General features: G+C 34.3%; 1 protein-coding gene and 1 long non-coding RNA gene across 3 annotated transcripts in view; both read right to left on the bottom strand.

The window, feature by feature from the left end:
- LOC126921337 (HIV Tat-specific factor 1 homolog) overlaps positions 1-25,928 on the bottom strand; it is a 58,350-nt gene that overhangs the window by 19,956 nt on the left and 12,466 nt on the right. The window lies entirely within an intron of this gene.
- On the bottom strand, positions 267-25,301 carry LOC126921341 (uncharacterized). Its single transcript, XR_007712296.1, has 2 exons — positions 12,074-25,301; positions 267-6,100 (listed from the first exon to the last, which is right to left on the bottom strand). It is a non-coding gene; the product is annotated as an uncharacterized LOC126921341 (long non-coding RNA).

The raw sequence follows: 25,928 nt of genomic DNA, 5'->3' as shown, positions 1-25,928 counted from the left end.
GCGATGACAAACCTAACGCACAAAATTAGGAGAAGAAGTACCTACATAAGTTGCAACGAGCGTGTGAACCAAGTTCTTGGTATGCTAAACAGGTGTAAGAAGTTTCGAGATAACATAGTTCGCCAACTTTTAATACCGTCGAGTTTGATAAACTTTTATTCCTTGTATGTTGGTTCTATCTGAACGTATATCTTCAAATTGGAATAGTGAAATTTATAAGAGGAACAGGTATATTTTAAGTATCGTTTAATTTTTCCGGTTGGGAAAGAACAAGAAAACAAAAATTAAAATTGCTATTTAATGTCTTGGCTGTGAATGTTTATGCAACTAGAACTAGTTATGCAAGATATATGTTGATAATACGCTAAATTATTCGGTATATATGTGCATTTAAGAAATATCAATAATTTTATTACATATTTTTATATTCTGCTGAAAGCAATTAGAGTATCGTTTTCTGTGTTACTTCAATTTTTATAACCACTTCTTATTCCAATATCATAATGGAATCTCTATTAGTCCTTTTATGATTACGTTAACGTTCCATTCCATTCTGCATTCGTAAAACCACACTTCAAAATTTAAAGAGCAAGCCATAAAACCGCAAAGAAGTCTCAACTTACATAAAAATCCATAAACGTCAATGCACAAAGAAGTAAATATGGCCACAACGTTGAAAACATAAAATACGATATACAGAACGTTTCTAAAGCCGGAGATCCACCGGCAGGTTGCGTTTATACGGAATCTTTCTTATTGGCGAGCTAAATTAGCCGGGCCATTTGAAAAACCGATTCGATACAAATACATGGAACCTTTTTCATCGAAGCGAAATTCAAGTATCTGGAAGGCCCATTTGGCTCGGGCTAATACGAGATTGCATCGTGAATAATTTTTCGGAGACCTCACAAGGCCCACCACGGGAGCCTTTCAGTCCACGCCATGCTATAATTTCTGCTCGTCAGTTGCCAGTTTATAAACTTGTTACGATTAGCAATAAAAATTTATTCGAATAACAAAAAACGAATAAACAATAAATACATAATTAACATACTTAATGCTGTAAACGCCAAAGTCCTAATTTAAAAAAGGCAAATTTAATAAATATACGGATGATAAAAAACAGATAGCAAATTTTTTATGATCCATTTTATATGAATTTTACATGACCCACCCGTTGGGAAATTCCATAATTTGTTGTTTCTACTACACTGAGCCATCTGCGGAGGACCTGATGATTGCGGCACGCCGTGCACATCCTAAATTTCCAGTGTGTAAATCAAATTCGTTTTATTTCTCTTCAGATCGTTCGATATCGCTTCTGAAGACGAATTCATTAACCTTTCGTGTATACGATCGATTTCAAATCGTTTTTGAGATATTGCGCTTATTGATTTTTAGGAAAGAAATTTCGTTGGAATTGGAAGCACCGATGGTGGTCTTGTTCGCAACTGAAATGCTATGTGTTAAACTGTTAAATATTGCCTTTTGAAACAAATACAAAGGGTCTATGTCGAGAACTGTGGCAATTTAGCGTTACGCAGTTTGGTTCGGTTAAGCTTGGATCGGCTTAAGGCGAATTTACACTGTTTCACTTTGAACGAATACAACGGGCGATTCATGGAAAAACAGGCGCTCTCATATTCCAGAGTGAACAGTGAATAGTTGAAACGGCACTGACAACCGGCAGCAATGCCCGGTTTACTTGCATACACGCCATTATTTTTTTAACTATTGAAAATATGGAAAAATACTTCACATGAAAATTTTTTAACTTCATGAGAGAAATCTAATAAAATATTTTGATTCTCTTTTTACGTTCTTATATCGATCAGCCGCTGATTAGACGCGTCAAGGTGACCATCATTTTTTCGTGCGAAAAGGACGCAGCTCTTGCAGATGTTAAACCCTAATGTTAAAAACCAATCAAAATTTTGTATACGCCTGCTCCCATACACCGTATTTTTCACTAATTAGTTTAGTTTCTCCCTGCATACAATATTTTGTTCTACTGTTATCTTCTGCAACAATTTCTTTAACACATTCCTTCTACATACTGAAAACGCACGGCATTTCACGAACATTAATCGATCGAAACTGTGCCTATACGATCGTATATTGTATTTCATTACAAAAAATTAGATTATTTGATCACGAAGGGAAGAGAAGTCATCATGGCAGATTGCATTCATTCCGCTGGAAGACTTGGCAGACTACGCTTTTCTTGTATTTTATACTATAAACGTATACGTAAATAATTTCAATCAACGACACTATCTTCTTGGCACAATTGAAACGCTCCTCCTGCCGGGCATTGACCCGCAGACAGAAATAGTAGAATAATGTTAAAATAAATTTTACTGAAATTAGCCTAACATCTCTATCGCTGGGCTATTATATTCTTACGATTATAAAATGCTACATCACGTATCTATAAAGTTTCATCGAAATAAACGTGTCGCGTTAGCCTCGGTGGATCGCCGGCTTTAAGAAACATCACCCTATTCAGCAACGAATGGAACAAGTTCCTCGTGGAAATGCTACCGAAAACCGTACCCATAAATAACGTCTCTAAATCGAGCTGCAGCACTTCGGGGCGCTTCAGTGTATCGAAAAAACGACGGAAATCCATAGTTCGCAGCTGCGATCCTTTCTGTAAACAAAAGCGGAAAAGGAAGGAGAAGCGGTAAAGAAGAATACAAAATACGAAGTAACGGTAGAAGGAAAGTAGCGAGTCTCGATTCTTATATGGAGGAAAATAGCAAAATCGTGTAGGTTACGGGCTACTTCAAACAAAACCTGTGAAGCATTCTTCTCTGTTCCTCTTGTGTGTTCGCCATGTCGCGCGGTGCAGCAGTATAAATTCAGCTAGCTGAAGTTTCCCATCTTCCGTGACTATGTGTGCACAAGTATGCACAGTTTTAGCTTGTCTCCTGACCAAGTAAATTATTACCACATGGAGTTGACTGACCTTCGTGCACGCGATTATCAATGGAACTGTCCGTAAGGGTAAAATTTGATTTACACACTGGCTAGAGTATTATCGAGCGTGTTGCTATCGTATCGTCCTGTGCGATGCGTCGTTAGTCCCCTTGCAAGCCGATATCAGTGATCTTTTCGCTTGGAATTTGGAATTTTCATCTTTTCCATGCTTTTTTCAAGTTGAAAAAATGACACAAGGGCGACAGCGGCATTTAAAATAAACATTCTGTTCTTTTCAGAAGCATAACACGCAGGAATATGATTTTACGCTTCGTAATATAAAACTTGATCGTATTATTCCGAGGTAACAGGAAAACTTTTATAAATTTGGAGTTCAGAAATAATTATATTAAACGCTAAATAAATTAAATGCGATATTACAAATTTATATTATGCAAATTTACTTCGATCAAATAGTATTTTGCACGTTTTTAACGTTTCATCTACACGTTAAATTTTCGTTCGATCAGCATCAAGTAAGGAAGCGCATGCTTTTAGCAATCTTTTAATAAGGTACAGCATAAAAACACTTCTTATTATAGGAGAATTAAGTAGTTCAAGGAAATATCGTTAGGAATTTTCCGGGAAGTAATTTTTATTAAACCATTGCGTAAGCAACATTCGATACCGTTAATTTCAAGCGAATGGCAGTTATTATTAATAGGTAGCCTTGAACTATTTAAAGCAGATCGAATATCAATTGGTCAAGACACAATGACTTCGATGATCTAACCACGTTCCTTACCCATCATTCTAATTAACACGTGCTCCACACAACCATTGTTTCCATACAAATTTTAATCCTTAAATTATTAATGTTATCTCTGTTGAAAAACATCAGTTAATTAATCTTATACTTCTCATAATTCTCTCTCTAAAAAAAAAAAAAAAAAAAATAGATAAAAAAGAGACAAAAGATAAAATTAAACAATAAAAAGATTATTCCTTAGGCTGCATCAAAATTTGTCCTGAAATCAATAAACTAAATTCCATGGAAAAGAAAATGTACGAAATGAAGAAAGAATCCAATGTCTGAGAACAGCGAATCATGTCAAAATATCAGACGCGTTGGATTTGATTATGTAATTACATACTACATACTAATTACCATTCCTCCTAACTACCATCAAGGTTAGCACATAATACGATTCTCAGATATCAGGATACGGCATTTGGCTCATGTTTAAAACACATTGCGTAATGGTCAGCACGCTTGCGATATTTAAATGTTAACATTATTTATACGCATTTATACATACAACTGATTCCTTGTTCACATTCACTGACGGAAAGGAAGGCTCGTATCAAAAGTGGACGGACTTCTTGCAAGAAATTCCCGGTATTAATAATGACCAATTACGTCGAGGACTGTGACCAATCACACTGCAACTATACTAAATCCAAATACGAGGAAATCGATGTTAAGTAGAAAAATCGATGATAACAGACTCTAGGTGAAACATTCGGTACTAGTAGAGTGCGGATATTTATACGAATTCATGTACTTACGAGCATAATTAGGATAATGAAATCTAGGAATTATTAAATATCATAAGAAGCACTGTATTTTATAATTTTTATAATATTAATGTCATATATTTTTGTGTATTATAGAAAATATTATTTGCAAGATATAGAAAATGCAACTCATCGCGTTCATCTCCTGCATTTGTCGAATAAGAAGATTCGATAACAATTTTTATCGCCACTTTTGGATTTGCTCGGATTTGTAAACAAGATGTTATTAAGGTTAATACATCATGATTAAGACAAGGAAATTTAATTTCAAAGTTCTTCGACTTTCAATCTCGTAAGGTACGAAAGCTTCGATGAATCGATCACTCATAATTACAATTTAATAAGAACGAGTTGGATCCACTCGGTTATTAATCATAAACCTCATTCGTGCGGTGATAGGGCGTGACACAAGCGCAATAAATAACTAATTGTAAAAATGACAAACAGGAAAAATGTTAACAAGATTCCCCCTTGTGTCGATGTCGATACGTGACTTTAATTAACGTGAATACGTCGTGAGTCTGTACGCCAGTCATGAAGCTCGATAATAATTAACGACAACGAATTTCATTAAATCACTGGTAAGCTTCCGGTACAACGATAACGTAAAATTTCAAAGTTTTAAAGAATGGATTTTTCGCATGAATTTTTCTCTCCATTTACCTTTTAAATGCACGACACAAAAAACGCATTAATTCTAAAGAAGCATTAACATTCCCATCGGGCGAACTATAGAGCCCAATCCCTTATCAGGAATATCTGTTATCGAATATTTTCTACCAGGTAACTAAATATGGTATCGTAAATGTAAAAAGAAACCAATTTATTTAAATATTATAGCATTCGATGCGACTGTTTTTTAATTAATAATTAATTAATAAAATAAATATTTCTGTATCAATAACGAGACTATAGCCATCGACTTCCAGATATAACGTTATATTTTAATCGAGTTTTTACGTACAAAAATCATTCGTTTAAAATTTAAACTAACACGAGACGGATTGTACACAGATCGAAAAAATGCATGGTATGAAAGAGTGAGAAGTATAGAGGAATTATTAACTCTTTACATCACGAACTAAAGATTAACGTTAATGGAACTAAATCTCGTTACAAAGTGAAGTCCGAAGGATTCTCTCAGATTGAACGCGGTATAGATAATTTATTTTAACACGAAAAAAAATATAAATTCTTAATAAATATTCTATTTAAATTTCAGACAGCTGTTTCTTTTTAATTCTACATAATCAAACAGCAGTTATACCATGCTTTTATTACATACTTTGACGCGTTTTTTAATACATACGATCAAGTATAAATTAAACGATGTCAGGCGAATTTTCAAGACACCACTGATCATAATCGATGAGAAGACGGTTCACAAGGTCCTGAAGACACGGTATAGTTTTAATTGAACGTGACATCTTTGTTGGCAGACACAGTTAGAGAATGTCCGTCATCATTAAGAAGTTGGAGCTTATCCAAATCTGTCACCGATGCACATTAAATCTCTTGTTGATTACCTGCACCCAAGTGCAGCACAAACTGACACGCCATTTTCACAGGCCGTATGATGTTTAAAATAGCGTTGCAGAAGCTGATAAAATAAAACGCCGTATATTTATCAATTGCGTGCGCTAACATTCGCGGGAAAAATAAATCGAATAAATGGTAAATTGCCCATACGAATAATATAAACGGAAAACGATTTATAGGCTTTTCACGAAAAATCCATTTGAAGAGCATAAATATTTTGAACGTATAAAATGCAATCAAAGTACGTGCAGGATGACCTGGTAAATGAATTACAAATGTCGAATCAAAGGTAATAGAATATTATTATACAATATTATAATATTGTAACTGTAATTATCATGAAATTACGCAATCTATAATATCTCCATCGCGGTGTCATATTAATAGAGATTATATTAATAACAAATTATTGAATTATAAATACATTTCATTTGTGGACTGCGAATTTTTATGTAATTCACATTTTCCCGAATATAATTCAACAATAATGAAATTATGTCAGATCAAAATTATCGACGTTTTAAGAGTAACAACTAAAATAGAATCAAAATGAATTCAAAATGTTTACAGCATTGATCAGGGATCGACATAATTGCAACGTGACATACTAGTTAAAAATATATCGTACGTTCCAAACGATTTATTCATGAACTATTTCCATTCTATATCGTAAACGAATGAAATCCAGGTTTTCTTAGAAACACACGTGTTCCCGTAGTTGTACATTAATTTATTACTAACGTGTCTGAAGCGGCGTAGAAACCACACATATACTTTTCTGCGAACGTTTCTTGCGCGAAATTTACCAATACCGAAACTCACATTCAAAACCACATTCTTCGCGTATTTAACTAATTGACGTCCTAGTAGGCAATATCCCTTGCAAATTAACTTACTATCGACTCCTTAAACGGAGACTGTAACCGTGTGAATAAAATATATTGCATCGATAAAGCAAAGTGGAATATATTATTTTGCTACAGAAGATACAGTATAAAACATACTACAGAAAAGAAATTATACAAGTTGTTATACATCTCTTTTTGTGTCCTTAAATTAAAATAACTGTAGGTTATTCTTTAATGACTGTTTTTAAGATAAAAAAGAAGGGTATATTAAGATAAGGGGAATATTATGAATTATTTAAAAAGAATATTAAAGATAAGAAAATTATCCATTTATGGTTTTAAATAAATCTTACTACTGAATTCTTATTACTACTGAACTGATCACGTAATATTACGAGTACAACTAGATATCGTAGACAGTAAAAACACTTGACTGTGACACTTTATCATTCGAAATACGAAAGGAATGCGAATATCATTGAAAAACGAAGATATGCATAAAAGTTGATATTGATTTAGATGGCAGTTACCTTCGATAATAAAAATACGGTAAATTGATTTTACATCAAGATTGTACAGCAATCGCAACTGAATATCGACAATTAAATCAGTGATTTCCATGCGATTTTCCAGATTATGAAAAATTTTACATAATTGATTGCAGTTTATTATGCGTCGAGGATGAATAATTGTATGACATCGTGCTAATTATTCAAATCACTTTTGCAGTCAGATTTCTCATTACTTCGTTCAACCAAACGATTCTCGCTGTATTCAGATGTGCTTTAATGATTTTTCCTTTTCATGAAACTGTTTAATAAAACGGATAGATGGAAGAGAAATTTTTCAGTCCATTGAGATTACATCGAGTTGACATCTAGGTGACACATTGTGAAATTAATAAAAAAATATATAAATCCTATTATCATGTGTCATGAACGTCGCTAAAATTTTTCAACGGTTGACGTTATGTAATTTTCTTAAATTACATTTCAGTATCCCGTAGGTAGATACGATTCGGTAATTGGATAATGGCAGAGCGGAAAACGCGCTTCTGACGTCCTGCGCGCCTACGAACATATGTTTAAGGGAATCTTGCTCCTTTCGTAGACTCTTATTTGTGAGTCAGTTGCACGTAGGCATTAACCCTATAATTATCGTTGCACCGATCATCACGAAGAAATGACGGTGTTTAACTCTGCTCATTGGTATCTTTCCGCGTAAAAATAAATTGAAAATTCGTATAATTCTCAACAAATGGGAAAAATATAAAATTTCCGGAGGTGTGAATTTTTGCCAATTATACAGTACAGGATTACGAAATAAAAATTGTAAAATATTTGATTAACATGCACGATTATATTGAATTTTATTGGATTTCGAAATAATTTTAAGTTTATCCATTTACACTTTTACTCTAGCTGGAATAATTTCCAAGATATTTACTCAAATATCTTTACAACCCCTAAATTACATTGGAGGATAATTTTCACCCCTACGCTGTGCAAGACTATCGATGAAAGTCAATATTCATTGAATATTTCTTTTACGCTCGTCATATACCAAAATATTCTCAAAATCGATAACTACAATCCAGCAATATTCTCTTGAAAGTTAATAAAATATGTCATCGATCTCTTATTGAAAACCTCTGTATCACCGGATTCCTATGGTTCTTTGGCATAAGGTTGCGCGAAATTAGGATCCCGGGTGCTGCTATTATTTTAATTGCATCGACATGAAACGGGTATCGACGAGTATCAAGCGTGTGGCCGTGCTTCAGAGACACCACTGCCGTTGGTGAAAGATAATTACAGCTTCGAGCTGGCAGTATGTATGGATAAAGGATACCGGGGCCTGGCTATGAACAGAGCACAAGGTACTAGTTAGATTAATTTATCTAAATGAGGAGATCGTGTTATCATCGAACTATTCGGCCACGCTGCGCTGGACGCCTACGCGATTTCAGCTTCGAGACGTGGCTTGCAGCTCATGATTCATCTGATGCCATTAGCCAGAAACGTTATTATAAAATGCAGCGGAGATCGTTCATGGATTCATGAATGTTTACGCGAAAGGAGGATTCCGCGACAGCGCGCAACTAATTTAAATTCATCGAACACACTGAATTCGTTTCGCGGCGAGAAACTCGAATAAATACACTCGTGGAAATATCGCCTTCGATATTTGCCGACTAAGAGCGTTCGTATTAATTAAATGCAAAAGGGATTCTTTATATAACGTTTCACATCTCAGAAATGTGAACGTGAAAATTTCTCTCCTACGTCTCACGTAATATTCGGATAAAGTATTAGATAACATGCTTAAAGATCGCCAAAATAAATTTGTTCCAGATATTTGAAGATTTATTCTGTAAATTATTATATTTATATCGATCGAGGTCTTTATTCTTAAGGTCTGTTTCTTGAGAATTGGAGATTGATCATCCGCTTATATAATGAAACTAAGGAATCGATAAAAGCGTTTGATCAATCCCGCTTCCGAGAGACTCATTCATCGAAGTTTTATCATTTAATAAGAAATAAACGATTTCAAGATATCGATACCAATCCATAATACCTCGAAGATAAGCAAAGTCTGTTCTCCCCGTGGACTATTATGCTATTTATAATTCTGCAAAACTGCTTCGTAATAATGCAGTACTTTAAAAAAAACATATATCGTATAGTAAAATATTATCGTATAGTAAAATCGTAACGAATAATCATTAGGAAAATATTCGGTCGCGGTATTATTATCATTGGAAAACCGATAACCGCAATACGCAATCCCGTTAGCTATCATGGAAAGAGACGTAATGGCGATCTAGATTCATTTAGATTACATTGTATGCAGCTCGTATTAAATATGAAAACATAACCGCAGCAGCGATAAGATATCCATTAGCAATTATACATACGAATCGATTAGCTTATTAAAGCGAAACGGCTGATAAGTCAAGTGTTTGCGCGAGAGTACCTTGAGTGGAAGCAGCCTGATTCACTTCCCTCTCGAGTATCTATGTATCTGAAAACGCTATCATATCCCTTTGAGTACTTTTCTTGGTTACAAGTTGAAAAATATCAGGCAATGTAACTGGGATGCGATGGAAAATTCAAAAATGACGAAAAACAGTGGCATTCTTTACATTACGTTGATAGGACCACTCTGTGATTCTTGTCCTTTCAAAGCAAAGAAACCAATTTTTATCTCGACTTCCTACTTGATTAACCAACGATATGATATTTATATCGTTAGATATGGTTATCCTTCACTTTTCGAGAAACGTTTCCAACGTTAAAATAAAATTGTCCAAATACTTTCTAGAGAACTTATGTCAATGAGAAAGCTTCATAATCCCTATCGTTTCGATAGATTATTCTTTGGGACATGCGAGCACTTCCAATATACATATAACGGTCCTCTAACCGTGAAAGTTCCATGGATAAATATTTCGTGAGAACATCGGCCATTCATAGGATTACGTATCACTGAGACTATGCGTGACTCAAGCGAATGGAAACAATGAATTTAAAGTAGCCGATCGTTCCGTCATTCGAATTTGTATTTGACAAATTATGCTTATCCATGAATGGATGAGTCAATCACAATTTCACGAGGATGACTCACAATTGTAATACGATAATACGATAGGTTGCCAATCAAAAAAAAAAAAAAAAAAAGAGATTCACAATGTACATGATCTCATGTTAATGTACTTTCGAAACTGACCTGGAAATTCATCGAGTAACCAATGAATTTTACCCTTCACATTTAAAATCCGTATATACCTATTCAGATCAATAAAATAATTTCAACAGAATATTTAGATTCAATTTCAGTAATATAATTTCAGTATAATTACGTTGGACCGATGAAATAGTCGAAGTTTTGCTTCGAATTTATATCTTGCAATTATCTCTACGATTTAGTCGCACGCGTTTTAATGAACTGAATAAGTTTTTGTAGCCATCGTTTCACTTTGTCCTCGTTCTAATTACAAATTCTAATCTTTTATGCATGAATTTGTACATTCCATATTTTAATATAAATAGTATTCAAATTGTATTTCAAGCGTATTTAATCGGGTATTAATTAAAATTTCGTTCGCATAAATGAAGTTCAGGTAGGTAAATGGAGTTCGACCCTATCTTATAAATATTAATATTAAACAGAAGCAAAAATTTCTGAATAAAAATGTAACGATTTCTTTCAGTTTCTATCCTTGTTATATAATCTTTTTTACGCGGGTCCACCCTCAAATTTTCCAATAATCGATATTCCGATAATCCATTCTAATAAACGAGGGCCTACAGGTTTTAAAAAATGGCATATTTTCCTGCATTTTATATTAGAAAAGTTTACTCGTTTTTAGCATTATGACGGACTACTTTGCAAGAAAAAATTGTTCAGTCTTTTCTTCGAATCCAATTTCGCGGTTTGCCGCGAACCACGAATATATCGCGCGTAACTAAATTTCAGCGCAGTCGTACGAAATTAATGCGACACGCTAGCAGCTCGCTACCGGCTCGCCAAAAATTTATATGTCCTCATAATTTTTTCAAAACGTAATAGAAGCCCCAGTCACCGAGACAACGTTGCATTCTTTAATTCGTGAAATTCCCTGTATTTCGTACACGCTGAACTAACTTTCTAACTCGGAATATTACTTTGCTAAAAAACTGTCGTACGAACAAAATGGCCATAAGCAAGATTATTTTTAAGTTATTGAATGAGATTCCAGCTTATCTAATTTATCAAGATTAAAAATATCGTTCTTGGTTTAACATTTTAAAAATATTGAAGAAGTTTCTATTTCTCTATAAATTTAGTGAAGATAAATTTCATAAAAATATAAATAATTTAACTATAAATTTATACACAGATTAAAACCCACTATAGTACGTCGTTCTAATTCATGTAATTTCAATTTAAGTCAATTTATGCAAAAACAATTTTACGACACGACCGTTTAAATTCAATTACTAACACTGTAACTCATAAAATTAAGTATTAATTAAACGTTCACAGTCGGTCATTAAAATAGGTATTTTAATAAAACAACGATTAAATAAAATGTCTCGTTAAATATTCCATTGAGTATTAAACCACTTACTTAAAAAAAAAAAAAAACTTAAAATTACGACACAGCATCGTTTCAACTATCCGATTGCTTCCGTCCTCACCTGATTATGTTAACGATTAAATTACATCAGTATTTGCAGATACCGATGAAAATTTGCAATGTTTCCAACGGAACGTTTTTAACCGGCGTGATACGATCAGATCGATGTTTTTCCTTCTTCCTTTCTTTTTTTTTTTTTTTTTTTTCGATCGAGAAATCAACATTACTCCGATAATCTCATTCGACGTCAAGAAACCTGGCTGATTACACTTATTAGAACGAAGTCACTCGTTCGCTACGCGAACGAGAACTAACATCGTAGCAACAGGAACATCGTAATTTAAAGCGAAGATTAAATTACCAGACGATCGTGGACGAAAAGGCAGGTTACACGAGTTATAAGGTTTGCAGGGTCACACAGCCGAACCATCGAATCGCCATAAATTCTTCCGTTCTTCCGGCATTGCATTGGTTAATAACATACAGTACAGTGTATATAGCATACCCCACGAAAGAGCATTCCGCTATTCGAACGAGATTAAATTCTCTCGATTTATGCTTAAATAAAATAGAGTATTGCAATGGTGACGATATAAATTCCTGTTTGCAGTCGTTGAGCTTAGGAAAGATAAATATGGTGGTAAAGTATGGGAGAATGACGCGAAGGTCTTGCATGAAATTACGTCTTGTGCGTTCGTTCGATCAGGAAATATATTTTTAGCGATAATGCTCGCTACTTTTGAGCGCTATGTATAGCATAATACAGTGTGACAGGAACTTGAGTTCTAAAGCTGCATTAAAAACGTGTGTACATATTATCGTATTATTTATGTCATTCCATCCGCTTTGAATATTTTAGTTTGCAACGCGAGTAATTTTCCGATGCGATTATAAAAAATTCCAAGAGTACAAAATGAAAGACGAATAAATGAAACGAGCATTTACATTTTACTGAAAATTGAAATTACATCTGCTTCCATGAATGTAATTTTCCTCTCGAATATCTTATGAAATTTACAAGGCATTCGTAAATAAATTGTTTACTTAAAATTTGGCCATCTCTTACTGTTTCTAGAAATTAACTTTAGAATAAACCAGTTAAAGTTATTACGTTAGTGCAAATGTAATTTCTTTGCTCCGCGTTTGACGAAATTGTTTTTAAAGAATTAAAATGGAACAATCTCAACATTTTAACAAGAAATGCATTATCATATCGTATATTAAAATATTTACATTATAATATTATTAAATATATTTACACCTAAATGACAATTTTAACACTGCATATTATGAATATTTTGAACGCGGAATATTGATGAATATTGATGTTTTCGATATAATGTAAAATTATAAAATCTACCACCTAATTGCAACAACATTCTATATTTCGTACGAGCAGTTTTACGACAAAAACTTGATTCTAATTAATTAGCGTGTAAATGCTATAATAAATACAATGTTATTTAAACACTTTTTATAGCCGTATTCTTCGATATCTCCACAACAAACATCAAACTTCGTCAAACGCTAAAATCCCAATACTCTAGGAACAAAGTTACAAAGAAGCCTGTCTAATGAAACTCTCTATCCTAAGACCACAGGACCCAACGTCCACGTATAATACGAGCTACGTTCATCCAATGATTTAGCATCACAATTAAAGGCTCTACTCGCCCACGATCCACGTTTTGATTGTTTTCTCGCAAGAAATGTGTCTCTGCGCCTTCGTCACGGGTACAAACATCGTGGATTTCCGTCACGTTCAACCGGAAATGACACTGCTAACGAGGAAGGACACCTTTCCTCGTCGGAACCAGTTAACCTCGCGTCGATCTTCCGCTTGACACCTGCGTGTCTAGTTAACATTTTTCCTCGGTTCTCGTTAATTCGCGAAGAAATTCCGCAGCGGTTGTTCGCTTTGCTCGAAGAACATACGATGCGGTAAATTATTGATACTCGAATTCCAGTTTCAGCTGCGCTACTATGTTAGCTGGCAACGAGAACATTCCGCGACATGCGTTCATCGCGTTTCCTTTCGTGGAAAACGACCCAGAGATCGATCGTATAGACGAAGAAGAACGTATCCGTTCAGGTATCCGGTCGGGATCGTCGCTAGATCGAGTTGCTGTCTCCCCCTTCGTCTACAGTCTACGACCTACGACTAAGACTACCGGTTCTCCTCCTCTCTTTCCCAGACGAAACCGCGCTTCCTCTACGCTCGTTCACCGACGATTAACCCCAGCACGCTTTTCCTTCTCACGAATTGTTTTACGACGTGTGCAAGCGTGCACGATCAGCGGGTTGACTCTTGGATGTTATAGAATGGTCGGATAATGGATCTTGCAGAAAATACAGCAATCACCTTTTTGACAAGGAAATACTTGTTACCAGCAGGCATTTTGTTCGGACAACAGAATATTCGAATAGTGGAAAAATAAGTAATATACATATGTACATATGTATAGAACGCTTAAAAGTTTAATAGATTTGCTGAGAAAATATCTTATAATATGCAGCAATCACTTGAGTAATAACGAGATTATGATCAAGTACGTAATTAAAGGGGAGCAACGGAAATTTGTTATGAAAATTTGACAGCCAAACTGCATACAGAATAATTTTCGACAGGATACAACAACGCATTGTATTGCAACGACTTCAAGCTGAAACTGAGTTACAAGTTGCGAAGCCACGAATTTGAAACGCTAATTCCTCTCCATGGTACGTAGCAATCCAGAATGCAAGTATTCCATTAGTTATTAATTCTAGATAATTCTGAGAAACTGCATTGTCTCGCAGAATATGAAATAATCGTGAAATATTAACCAATTTTTAACCTAGGATATACTGCAAAATCAACTGTAAAGTATAAACTACCACTATTTTTCAAGTTCTACGATTTCCATGCACGAATGTTATCGTCGTTTTGAGATACGTTCGAAACGGAAATTTATATTGTGCAACAGCAATAATTATAAATATAAAAGATATATAATATGACGTTTCAAAGCCGAGTATGCAACCGAGTTAATAAATCCAAACGAGTAGGAGAGAATAAATTAGAGAATATACATATTCGAGCCGAGTCTTCGTATATCTAATTTGTCCAACGATACGTTCAATCATATTTCATCCACTTATCTGCCTTGCAATGTTCAAATAAAAAGTCGATGAAAACATTCTCGAATCTGTTAAATACACAAAACAGATAAAAGAGACGAAATCAAACAACTCGCATCAAGCAAGTCTAAATAATTGAAATAACCGGACGCAGTTAGAGGTTGCGGAAAATTCAAGTCGAAGCAAAGCTCCTTTTCTCGAAAACTTTCGAGACTCGACGAAACTCAAAGATTTATCGCGTTCTTCGAGCGTTCAACGTACGGGACGATCAGAGGAAACTTCGAGGGAACGTTATTAAAAAGCGGCGGAACTGGTTTGAAAAAGCGGCAGAAAAAACAGCAAAAGGATTTTCGTTCGCGAGATGCCTCGTTTATCTGCGATCACGCGGAACAACGTCGAAATCTCGCGGAGATGATAAAAATTCAGTAAAACCGCGCGATTTCACCGCTCGTTCGCTCTTGTCTGCCCTGAATTCGTCGGCGACCTCGGTCAGATCGCCCCGCACTGATTAAACACAGCGTGCCGAGGAACCAGCGAAAACAGCCAACGATGCAATATCCACGGTGTAATGCAACATCTGAAATCTGAATAATCGAGGCGGCGCGCCGTCGAGAGAAAACTTGTATATTCTTCGCGTGTCTTATGAGTCATGCAGGAAAGCACCCGTGGATTTATTCACGATTAACTGTGCGAAAGAGCCTGAGAGCTGTACACCGAGCAACTGTATCGAGAGCACTTTGTGAAATTCCTTTCCGCAAAAATAACTGACGGCTACACGAAATTCCACTTTCTAAATAATTTGGTTGATGGGATTTCAATACGATATAACTAGAAACGAAACATACGATAAGTATAAAAATGTAAGTCTCGCTTTCCTGTAAAAAAACAGGTTTCGCTTATTGCGTGCTTCTTTTCTAATCTTTTCTATTGCTTCAAAGAATCGAAAGAACGTGATTTTGTTTCTAGCATCGTAACGAATTTTGTGGAGTGTGGAGCGTTGATTGGTTTTGTGGAATTGAATCTACTGATAAATATCTGAAAAATATTGCATATTTAGAAATATTCAAAAATATACAAACATATACCATTCCGCTATTTCTTGGATTTGCAATCCGAATAGGGCATCTCATTCCTGTTACGTATCTTTTTCCGGAAAAATTACTTTTGAACAAGAAGCATAAAGCTTCTGTGCAGTCTATTCGGTGAATAGAAAATTATGAATCTCAAAAGCTTTGAAGCGAAGCGCGGAACTTTATGAAGATAACATAAAATCAGAGATATGATAAAAAGGATGGCAGAAAGGTAAATGATATTTTGTTCGACTATGGAGAAAAGGAAAATTCAAATTCACGTATTTTGTTGCATTCAACGCAGAAAAAGTGGATTCAGATCGTGTTACATTATCTACTTGGAAACCTCGTTCCATTTTACATTATTAACCTAAATATTACGCGACCCCGTTTTCTCTGAATTGAATAACTCAGTAACACATCAGCATAAAACACGTGTAGATACTTGGCAAAAGGAAAAAATTAAAACGAATAATTTCCTAGCTAATGATTAAAACATAAATGATATCGTTAATCGGCCAATTGCTTTACATGTTTTTATGATACAAAATAGCACAAATTTTCTTTATGCAATATGTACAATCGATAATGTAAATTCGATTTTTAAATCAAGGTACTTTATAAATATTTACAAACCTGCGCTAGAGGTAAAAATACAGTTTCTCCCTTTTCCTTCTTTATTTCCTTCTTTTTTTTTTACGTATATGTATATACAATGCGACAAGTTTTTAAAGCCCCATTCCCTTTTTTATTTGTAGTAAAAATGTTTCATTTTAACTATAACTTGGCAACAAAAATAAAAAGATATGAAAGGAAGATAAAAACAGTTTAATAATATAAAATAGCACATAATATATTTACATTTCTGAAATATTCAGTAAATGTTATAAAAGTTTCGAACTTTATATCGTCGTTCAAAAGGTTTATCGCGTCATCTTACAAACGAGATATAAACTATATCTAGTTTTACACACTTGTTCGACGTAAATTGCTTTCAAGTTATAATTTCTATAATGAGTGCTATGAACTTTAAAGTTATAATAATGCAGTAAGCTACCATCTTCGCCTAAAAACTATAATAATACCGTAATTAACGAACTCCCTAATACTACGTACAAAAAGAAAATCAGTTGATTTTCCAAAATCAGTTGGTCAACTTCAGCTGGAAATTTTAGTAAATCAATACACAATTAATAAATAGTGAACTTTTTAATTGATTATATTCTTTCGTTATTTTAAATAATTACGAAATTAAATATCGAATAAACTTTTTCCTCCTGAGAAAAGATTTAATCGAATCTAGTTTAGCTAAATATAACTATAGCGAATATAGTTTTCATCTTCTCTTTCTTTCTTCTTCGTTCTAACAATCTTATAGAATCGCAGTTTTGTTTCAACATTGCAACATTGTTTCAATTACAGCATCGAAATTTTCCATACAATTTTTAGAAACTAAAAAAAGGAACGAAAAAAGACAATACATACTTTTGCTCCATGTAACTCGTTTAACAAGTTTTTGGAAAAAGCTGAAACAACTGCGATAACTAACTCAACATTACAATTCAGATTTTTGCATTTTTAATTCTATACTTTCTGTCTATTATAAACTTTTAACAAGCATCAAACTAGAACAGAAATAATAACAATGAATACATAAACTAAGAGAAAAAGAAGAAAAAACTAGACAATAGGCTTTTCGAAAATTATTTTCAACAGCTGCATGCCAACAAAACTGTAATAAGTTTCGAACTATATTTGATCACAATGAAAAAAGCTTCTGAAGAATTTCACGCTTTTTGATTTTCGTTTTTTTTTTTTTATAAATAAATCGAATTTCTTTAAAATAAATCTGCTTCTAAATTATTTGAAATAAATTCCATACAAAACTTCATAGAAAAGGACAAATTTCGTAATTTTTTTAGTACATTTTTACCTTTCGATTATGCTTTAAATCAAAATGAATGTCGTCTGCCGATATCGAGGTGATGAAATTGCGTTAAGTCAATTACGACGGCGCCCTTTGTGCGTCATCGTGCCATTTACGAACGATTCAGTATGGCGAAATGGAGCGCGAAAGGTTTCTTTGAAAAAAAAACTGAGAATTTCACGATTTCAACTCCGATGGCACGGGGTTTAGTTTTACAAAACGGCTTGATCGAGCGAGGTGATCGAACACGCAATGATTTTTGATGATTAAACGCGTCCGAAACGCCCTTTGAAACTCGAACACTTGAACGTTCCTTGGCTATGTATAGAGATCGCTTTGACATGCTTGTTAAAAGCAATCCTTTTTCTCTCTCCATCCATCGAGAATAACGAGACGAACTCTTTTAACTTTGCTTCGACAACCAGGCTTCCTATGTTCGATTAAAAAAAAAAAAAAAAAAGAAAGAAGAGGAAGAGAAGAAAAAATAAAAATCAACTAAGAGCTCGTTGAAAATCGTATCGTGGCTCCGAAGTCTCTTTCTTTTTCTCTCTCACTCGTCAAACACTTTTCCCAAATAAATTCAGTTAAAACAGCCTCAGGATTTTCTATAAGCGGGTTTGTAGGGTAGAAAACGTTATACGTATGTACGTATATGGAAACGTTCAGCAGACCAATTCGTTCTGTTCCAACCAAATCGATATTATACCATCGTAACAAAGATATTTATTACAAATGCTTGTCGTATCCGCTTTTGATGATCGGCAGCTTGCTGCATCGCAAATATACAAATGAATTTTACTCATGCTTAAATCATGATGCAGCGCACTTCTAACATATGCGTTTTCGCTAAAAGTATTTAATGTGGAAATCCTGTTGACAAGTGTTTTTATCATACTATTCGACTGCTTTTTCGTTTTTCTCTCTTTTTTTTTTTTTTTTTTAATTGAACGTGAGAAAACAGCGCAATATATTATCAAAAATATAATCGAAGCCCGGACTACAAATATGTCACACAATCATCGTGAAAGTTCAAAATTTAAAATAAAAACGTTGTACGCAGAGGTACGACGATTTGTTGCGCTTTAAGGTACAGAATACAATGCAACTTTCGTTCTCTTCCAACGGGAAATAGAATTTAATTTCCATACGAAGCGAACTTAAATAAAGCGCAACAAAATGAAGCTACGTATCAATGTACATGCTTATTTCTCCGGACAAACATAGACTAAACTTAAGGGTATAAACCCACTTCGAAAATATCATGACTGCAAGGAATGGCTACGTGCCAATTGGACGTTTATTTGATAGCCGCATCTGTTCGATGTTCGAATTGATATCAAGGGAATCCGGAACGTCGTCGAAACCGTTACTCTTCCATGCTCGGGAAAACGCTTTCAGACAACCTGTTCCAGAAATTACGAGGACAATTCCTCCGTTAACGAAGTCATTGCGGAAATTTACTCTTTCCAAAGAGTAATCTATCACCGGATTTTATCTCGTAACGAGACTGGTCGTCCGACACTAGCGAACTATTCTCGACAAGATTCTGTATCGAATTTGTTTCCTAGTTATTATACTTTGCATCTGATCGTGATATGTATATATGTCATACGTTCCTTTTTTTTTTCTTTTTATCACTTTTGCTTCTCATCTGTACCAATACGCGTATTACTTTTGCTCTGAAGAAACAATTTGTGCCAAAATGCTTCTTAGATTTCTTTTCCACGTAATCTTTATTTCATAAGATTTTTTAGAGAAAAGAAACGTTTTAATACATCGACGTTACTGCTGTTGTTAGCCCTGTAACAATTAAAGTTTTTCCACGCGAAACATACCTCGAAGTACCAAAATCGAAAGACACAGTTCCGATAATATTTCACAGACGTTGTTCTACTTTCTTCGCGACGTTCGAACATACGTAGCTTGTCAGCTTAGCTAGCAGTGAAAAATAGCGTAGTACTAAATAAAACCGACGTTACACCTACTGCAATCATAAATCACGTGGCCTGTACAATGTAACAAAAAAACTGGTCAAACGAAATACAAATCAAGTCTTTCGTATTCATTTGCAGACAAACGCGCGAGCGAGAAACACGCCCGCTGCAATATATTTAGATACATATATGTAAACGATAACATTAGTATCAAACGAAATTATATTGAACAGAGTCGTCCTATTTGCCTCTGAAGCGTCGATTTCTTCACGCTTCAAGAACTACGGAGTGGCAGATCGTGATGCGTCTAATTCGACGAACAATTGCAGTTCGGGAAAGCGAAACGAGCTCGTTATTCCGCGAGAACAGGAAGATAAACAAAGATAGAGAGCAATAAATCATTGGTATCGAAAGAAACATCGTGGATCTGTCACTGGCTATTGTAATTCCAGTAATTAAGAGAAAATTAAAGGCTGTTAAGTCGCAGAGCTGCAATAAGACGCGGAGAATGAGAAACGAATCGACAGACGCAGTGCACCGAGAGAACGAGCAAAACGTCGCATCGGAGCGAAAATGAAGTGAGATGAAACGAAGTAATTAAGATAAAATCGGTCAGGCGAGTCGGATACGTGCACCAAGGATAGGACGCGAGTATAATAAAGGTACGTCGGGTACGTGACAGTAAATACGAATTAACCCTGCGTCTCCTTCCTTCTCCTGGATGGTTTCCAGAGTTAGAAACGAAAAACGGCGCGAACAAGTATTTCAGCAGAATGCAAACGATGATTAACAACTGCGAGAGGACCAACGCTTCAGGAATCTTTAAAATGTTCCACAAGCTGAATTTTTTACATAAATTACTGCTATTACTGAATTATTCATCGCGTTTATTATTACAATCAACTATTACCTAATACGTTCAAATAAATGAAATTCCACGCAATTTTAAATGTTGATCATTAATTATATCAATCAAACAGTTCGTACGTAATTGATGGACAAAGTAGTTGAATAAATAAAGTAAACGGAGCGTGATTTATAGTTGACAATTGTAGAATATTACGGTAATATCGAGCATACATCACATGCTTCATTACACATAAATGGAATGAAAGCTTAATTACAATTACAGCGAAATGTTTGAAATTCTTAAGTACTTTAAATTTAAACGACTGGAATTTGATATTTAACTGCGTGGAATTTTAATAAATCAAACGATCAGAACGATTCATATGCTGATAATCGTAATTACGAAATATTAACAGAGTTTCCTAAATATCTTGTATCTAATCGATGATATAATTTCAACAAACGCATCATCGATGCTCGCGCAAAAATATAAAATATCTCGATCGATTAAAATATTTCAAACGTATAATAAGTTCGATATAAATATTCTGAACAACAATGAAAGTTTTGTAAAAGAATAGAAATATCATATATATAATATTCTACGATAATTCTATAACAAGAAGAAAAAGCTAGGAGAAATTAAACGCAATTAAAAACATCTTCATCTACATTTATCGTAAATAAACTAACACAAATACATACAGATAATACAAATTTTCTATTATCCTTTTCTTTTTCCAAACATATGTGCAATGTTCTTTTAACTATTATTCAGAGAAGAATAGTAGTCAAGATCGGGTCATTATTCTATCTTCTTTACCATACTAATACTCGTCACAGAAAGGCTATTCAATTCTTTCCGCACGTAGTTATTTTTAACGTATTTTTGTTAATGCAAAAAGCCGACAACTTGCCGCAAAGTGTTGGTTAAATTCAAGGACAAGAAAATAACGATAAAGATAATGATATTTGCTCAGCTGTTGCCAACCGCGAGGCACGAAAAAGCGGTTTACCGGAAAGTCCACATTCTGCACATTTTCTTTCGCGGAAATTGCGAATTCACAACGTACTTCTCAACGAGGAACGATTACTATCGTGTACATTAACGAAATTAACACGGCGGTCTTTTAAGCACGTGTAATCGCCGAGAAAACATATAGAAACGCGCGAAAAATATTATAATCGTTGCTTTATGTTTGTTTAAAAATCATACACTCGTGTACCAACAGTATCTAGAGATAAGATGCATACTGAATAACTGTAGACATAGGTACTAAGTAAAAGCTGCCACGTAGCTAGTGAATTGATCGTCCTCTTTCGAGCATCATTCATTGTATTCTTAATTACCAATTGCCATAAACTGCGACCTTGAATGTCTAGTCATCATCGTAAATGAATCAGTTACCATAAATGTTTTCTCGTTTGTCGGTAGTTTTGTTAGCAAAAGAGAAGAAAAAATATCAAATAGCATCGCGATGAAGGAATTTTGCGCGCATGTATTAAAAATACGGGATTGGCAGACCTGTAAATTTAAGAGGATTAAAATCTGTAGAATCGTGGAATTCAGTCGAAGCTTAATTCACGTTAAACTTTTTTAAATCTTTTTTAAAGATAGATTAAAATTACGAACTTGCTCAAACATTTTGCGAACGCGATTTTTCTCACTGCAGTTGCGTAGATGAAACAGAAGGTAAAGAACAAAATGAATAACGAGTCCTCGCGAAGACGGGAGTTAAGCGAGCCATGATTTACGTCTTTTTATATTTTTCTTGTGTAATCGTTTCCTTTAAACAGCTAATTAAAAACGCGTGACAACGGTTCCCATTCTTACTTATTCCTTCTATTTCATTCATTCTTCGTGATACCAATATCAATATTGGTAGTAAAAATATTTTACATCACTCTGAATGAATTCAGTAATTAAGATAATACTTCTTCCACATGTTTCTGAATATTTTTCACCATATTTATCGTAGGAAATTTTATTCGTTTATCTCATCAGCGTTAGAACCACATTGCGTTTATTTAAAAAAAAAAAAAAAACAGTGAAAATAAATAGTTACTGCACAATACGCGAACAAAGTTTACACTTCCTTCATTTATTTTTCACGTTCGCTGACGTATACTCGCAAAAATAAACACCGCCTTTATTTTCAACTGAACAACGATCAGTTAAAACCCTACCTTATTTTGCAATTCAGAAGATCAATAGCCGCCCCGTATTCAGAACTTAAACACGTATTCCAATTTTCTGGAAGCTAGTCTTCTCTTATTCCAACCTACGTAACAACCACTTTCGTAAAACTGATTAAACTCGCAAGTTTCTCGTGATACCGGTCCCGTAGCCCTTATTCCCTTATTCATTTTATACTGTCTTCATCCTGCGCCCCAATATTTTCGAATTCGGAAAGATCGAAAGACTTCGAGGAATAGTAAAATGTAAACGTTTCGTGAAAGATGCTTAAGCCTCCAATCACCAACGTTTCGTTAAGATAATAACTCGGTCGCAATATTTTTCAGTCAATTGGTCGAATTTTGTTTCTGTGACTACGATAGAAAATCTCGTTTCATATATTTTTCTGTCATCGATCATTATGTTTCATGGAAAATATTTGGTTTTTTATAAACGAGGAATAAATTTCGAGAATGGTGGTGTTCGAAAAATTGAAAGCTGCTATTTTATTCGGCCGAAAAGTTGGTTGAAAGCATGCCAAGAAGTTACCAAACTATCGCTAATGGAGAAGAGAATGAACCTACTATGAAAATGATATTAACTTTTTTATACGTATATACCTCAGATCTACATTTTTTACACGATGAATTAATTTTCGTAGAAGGATATTACATCAGCGATCTTACAAATACGATCAAATTGTATAATCGTCTGAAATTGATTTACTATTTACTCTTTAAATTGATTACTGTCAGAGTGAATTCCGTTGATATTTTATCTTATTTGGACGTTTTCGGTGACTGATCTTGCTACTGATCTGCATTTGATATCTCACTCGTTCTAATTTCTATCGATATAACAGAGATAATTACATAGTAAATTAACTACATTTTGCAGTACAAGTAAAATTTCATTAATACGAATATTTCAGTATGGTTGCAGTTTTAACTGCATAAATATAACTGGCATGCTTTAAACAGCAAAATTTTGGAAGATATTACGTATCATATTCGCTCTATTTTTCAATTTATAGAATTTTCGAATGTGACTTCCAAACTACTCATATATTAAATTGCATTACTATCGAATAAATTTAAATGAAAGTATAAAATTCAAGCACGTCCATTCGGTTCATAAACTCTTAATAACTAAACCAGAATTGTACAAAAAACTGTTCAATATTTCGGTTATAAAATGAAGTTCCCAAAGAAAATGATTATTCGAATGCATTGTAATTTAAGCACGAGACAAACTTTTGTTAGCTGGGATATAAGTATGTCACGTTTCAAATTGTATTCGCGAAGAGTCCTCGAATTTTTCACACGCTGCAGCATAAAAAAAGAAGAGAAAGGCAGGCACCACGCCTTTCAGACACGCAGTAGAAATGATCGGGACTCGTTCCCTCATTTTTCAGACGGGACAATACGCTAATTATAGATATGAATCTTCAAGGAAAAGCAACGTCTGTTCGACAGAAAACGTGTGACAAATTTTCGATGATACGTTTTAGCCGAGAGGTCTACGAGAGCTCGAAAGAAACTGTTCTTCATCCCAATTAGAAAAGGGTTCAGGAACATGGATACTTTGTCGGCTGTTACCGTTCAGTTCGTTTACTCCATGAGAATATTAATGACTCGACGATGCTATTCATACATGCACGGTACGTGACGTAATTTCTCTTTCGTATATACTTTCGTAATCCGATAAGTAACTCGATAAATAAATGCAATCAATACGTCGATAGTAACAAATATATCAATGGGTTAAAAACAGATGAAAAATCTAAAAAATTAAAAGAAACGTGTATGCGAATCCTTATTCCAAATATTGCGATGTAATTTTTATATATTTCGATTAAATTGATCCTTCCTAGTGGCAGAATATTTCTTCTTTCCGGATTTTATCACGCGGGCTCTGAATCAGCGTGGGTCCGAGTCGTCGAACCGAAACTCGTAGCTGAAAAATCGCCAGAAACGACGACGCGTTGGAATGCCCCTGTCCAGTGCAGATCGATCTCTTTTTAACCACGTCGCGCGTCGCTTCGAAAAAGGCAGTGCATCCCTTGACGAGTTCATTTGCATAAAAAAATAAGCACAACCATGATGTATCGTTTCGTTTTTCTCTTATTCCTTGTATGGTATATCGTATTATTAATTTAATTCTATACAACGGTAGATTGCGGTGTTTGTAATTACTTACTGATAAAGAGAAATTTAAAGAATAACTTTTTAAAAGATAATCATTTTTCAGCAGTCTGATAAAGAAATCGACTGAGATAAAAATATTAGATGACAATACTTGTTAGTGGTATTCTAATGAAAATATTACAAGTATGCAACTCTATTTAAAAATTAAGAAGAATAAATAACTTTATCGAGGTACAATTTAAATAGTTAACTGAAATGTTAATTTTTCGAAACTTGTTTCTAGAAAATTTTCCAGCAAACTAGATATAACAATTAAATTATAATTCAATTACATAAATTCAATTAACTATAACGTTATAATGTAATTATCTCATTATATAAACACAATACAAATAAATCGCCGTACATACTAATGACTTTATTATAAAAAAAGAAAAAGATCAGAAACAAAATATTCCGATGCAAGTAATTTTTCTTCCTCGGCTAAATCTTTTTACACGATCAGGAAAATGTCTAGCAAAGTCATAAATAATTCCCGATCCCTCGTATTCGTTTCTTTTCGACTAAAACTTTAAAGCACGATTCATTACACGTATACCCGAATGAGTTTACGTATTAGATTTATTACAAGGAACCAACATTAAAGTTTTTTAATCCTTCAAATCCCAATTTATCACCCAAAAAACACCGAAA

This window comes from Bombus affinis, chromosome 10 (genome assembly GCF_024516045.1).
Source record: "Bombus affinis isolate iyBomAffi1 chromosome 10, iyBomAffi1.2, whole genome shotgun sequence".
Lineage (NCBI taxonomy): Eukaryota > Metazoa > Arthropoda > Insecta > Hymenoptera > Apidae > Bombus > Bombus affinis.
Note: the sequence above shows the minus strand (reverse complement) of the source record. Positions and strands in the feature narration are given on the sequence as shown.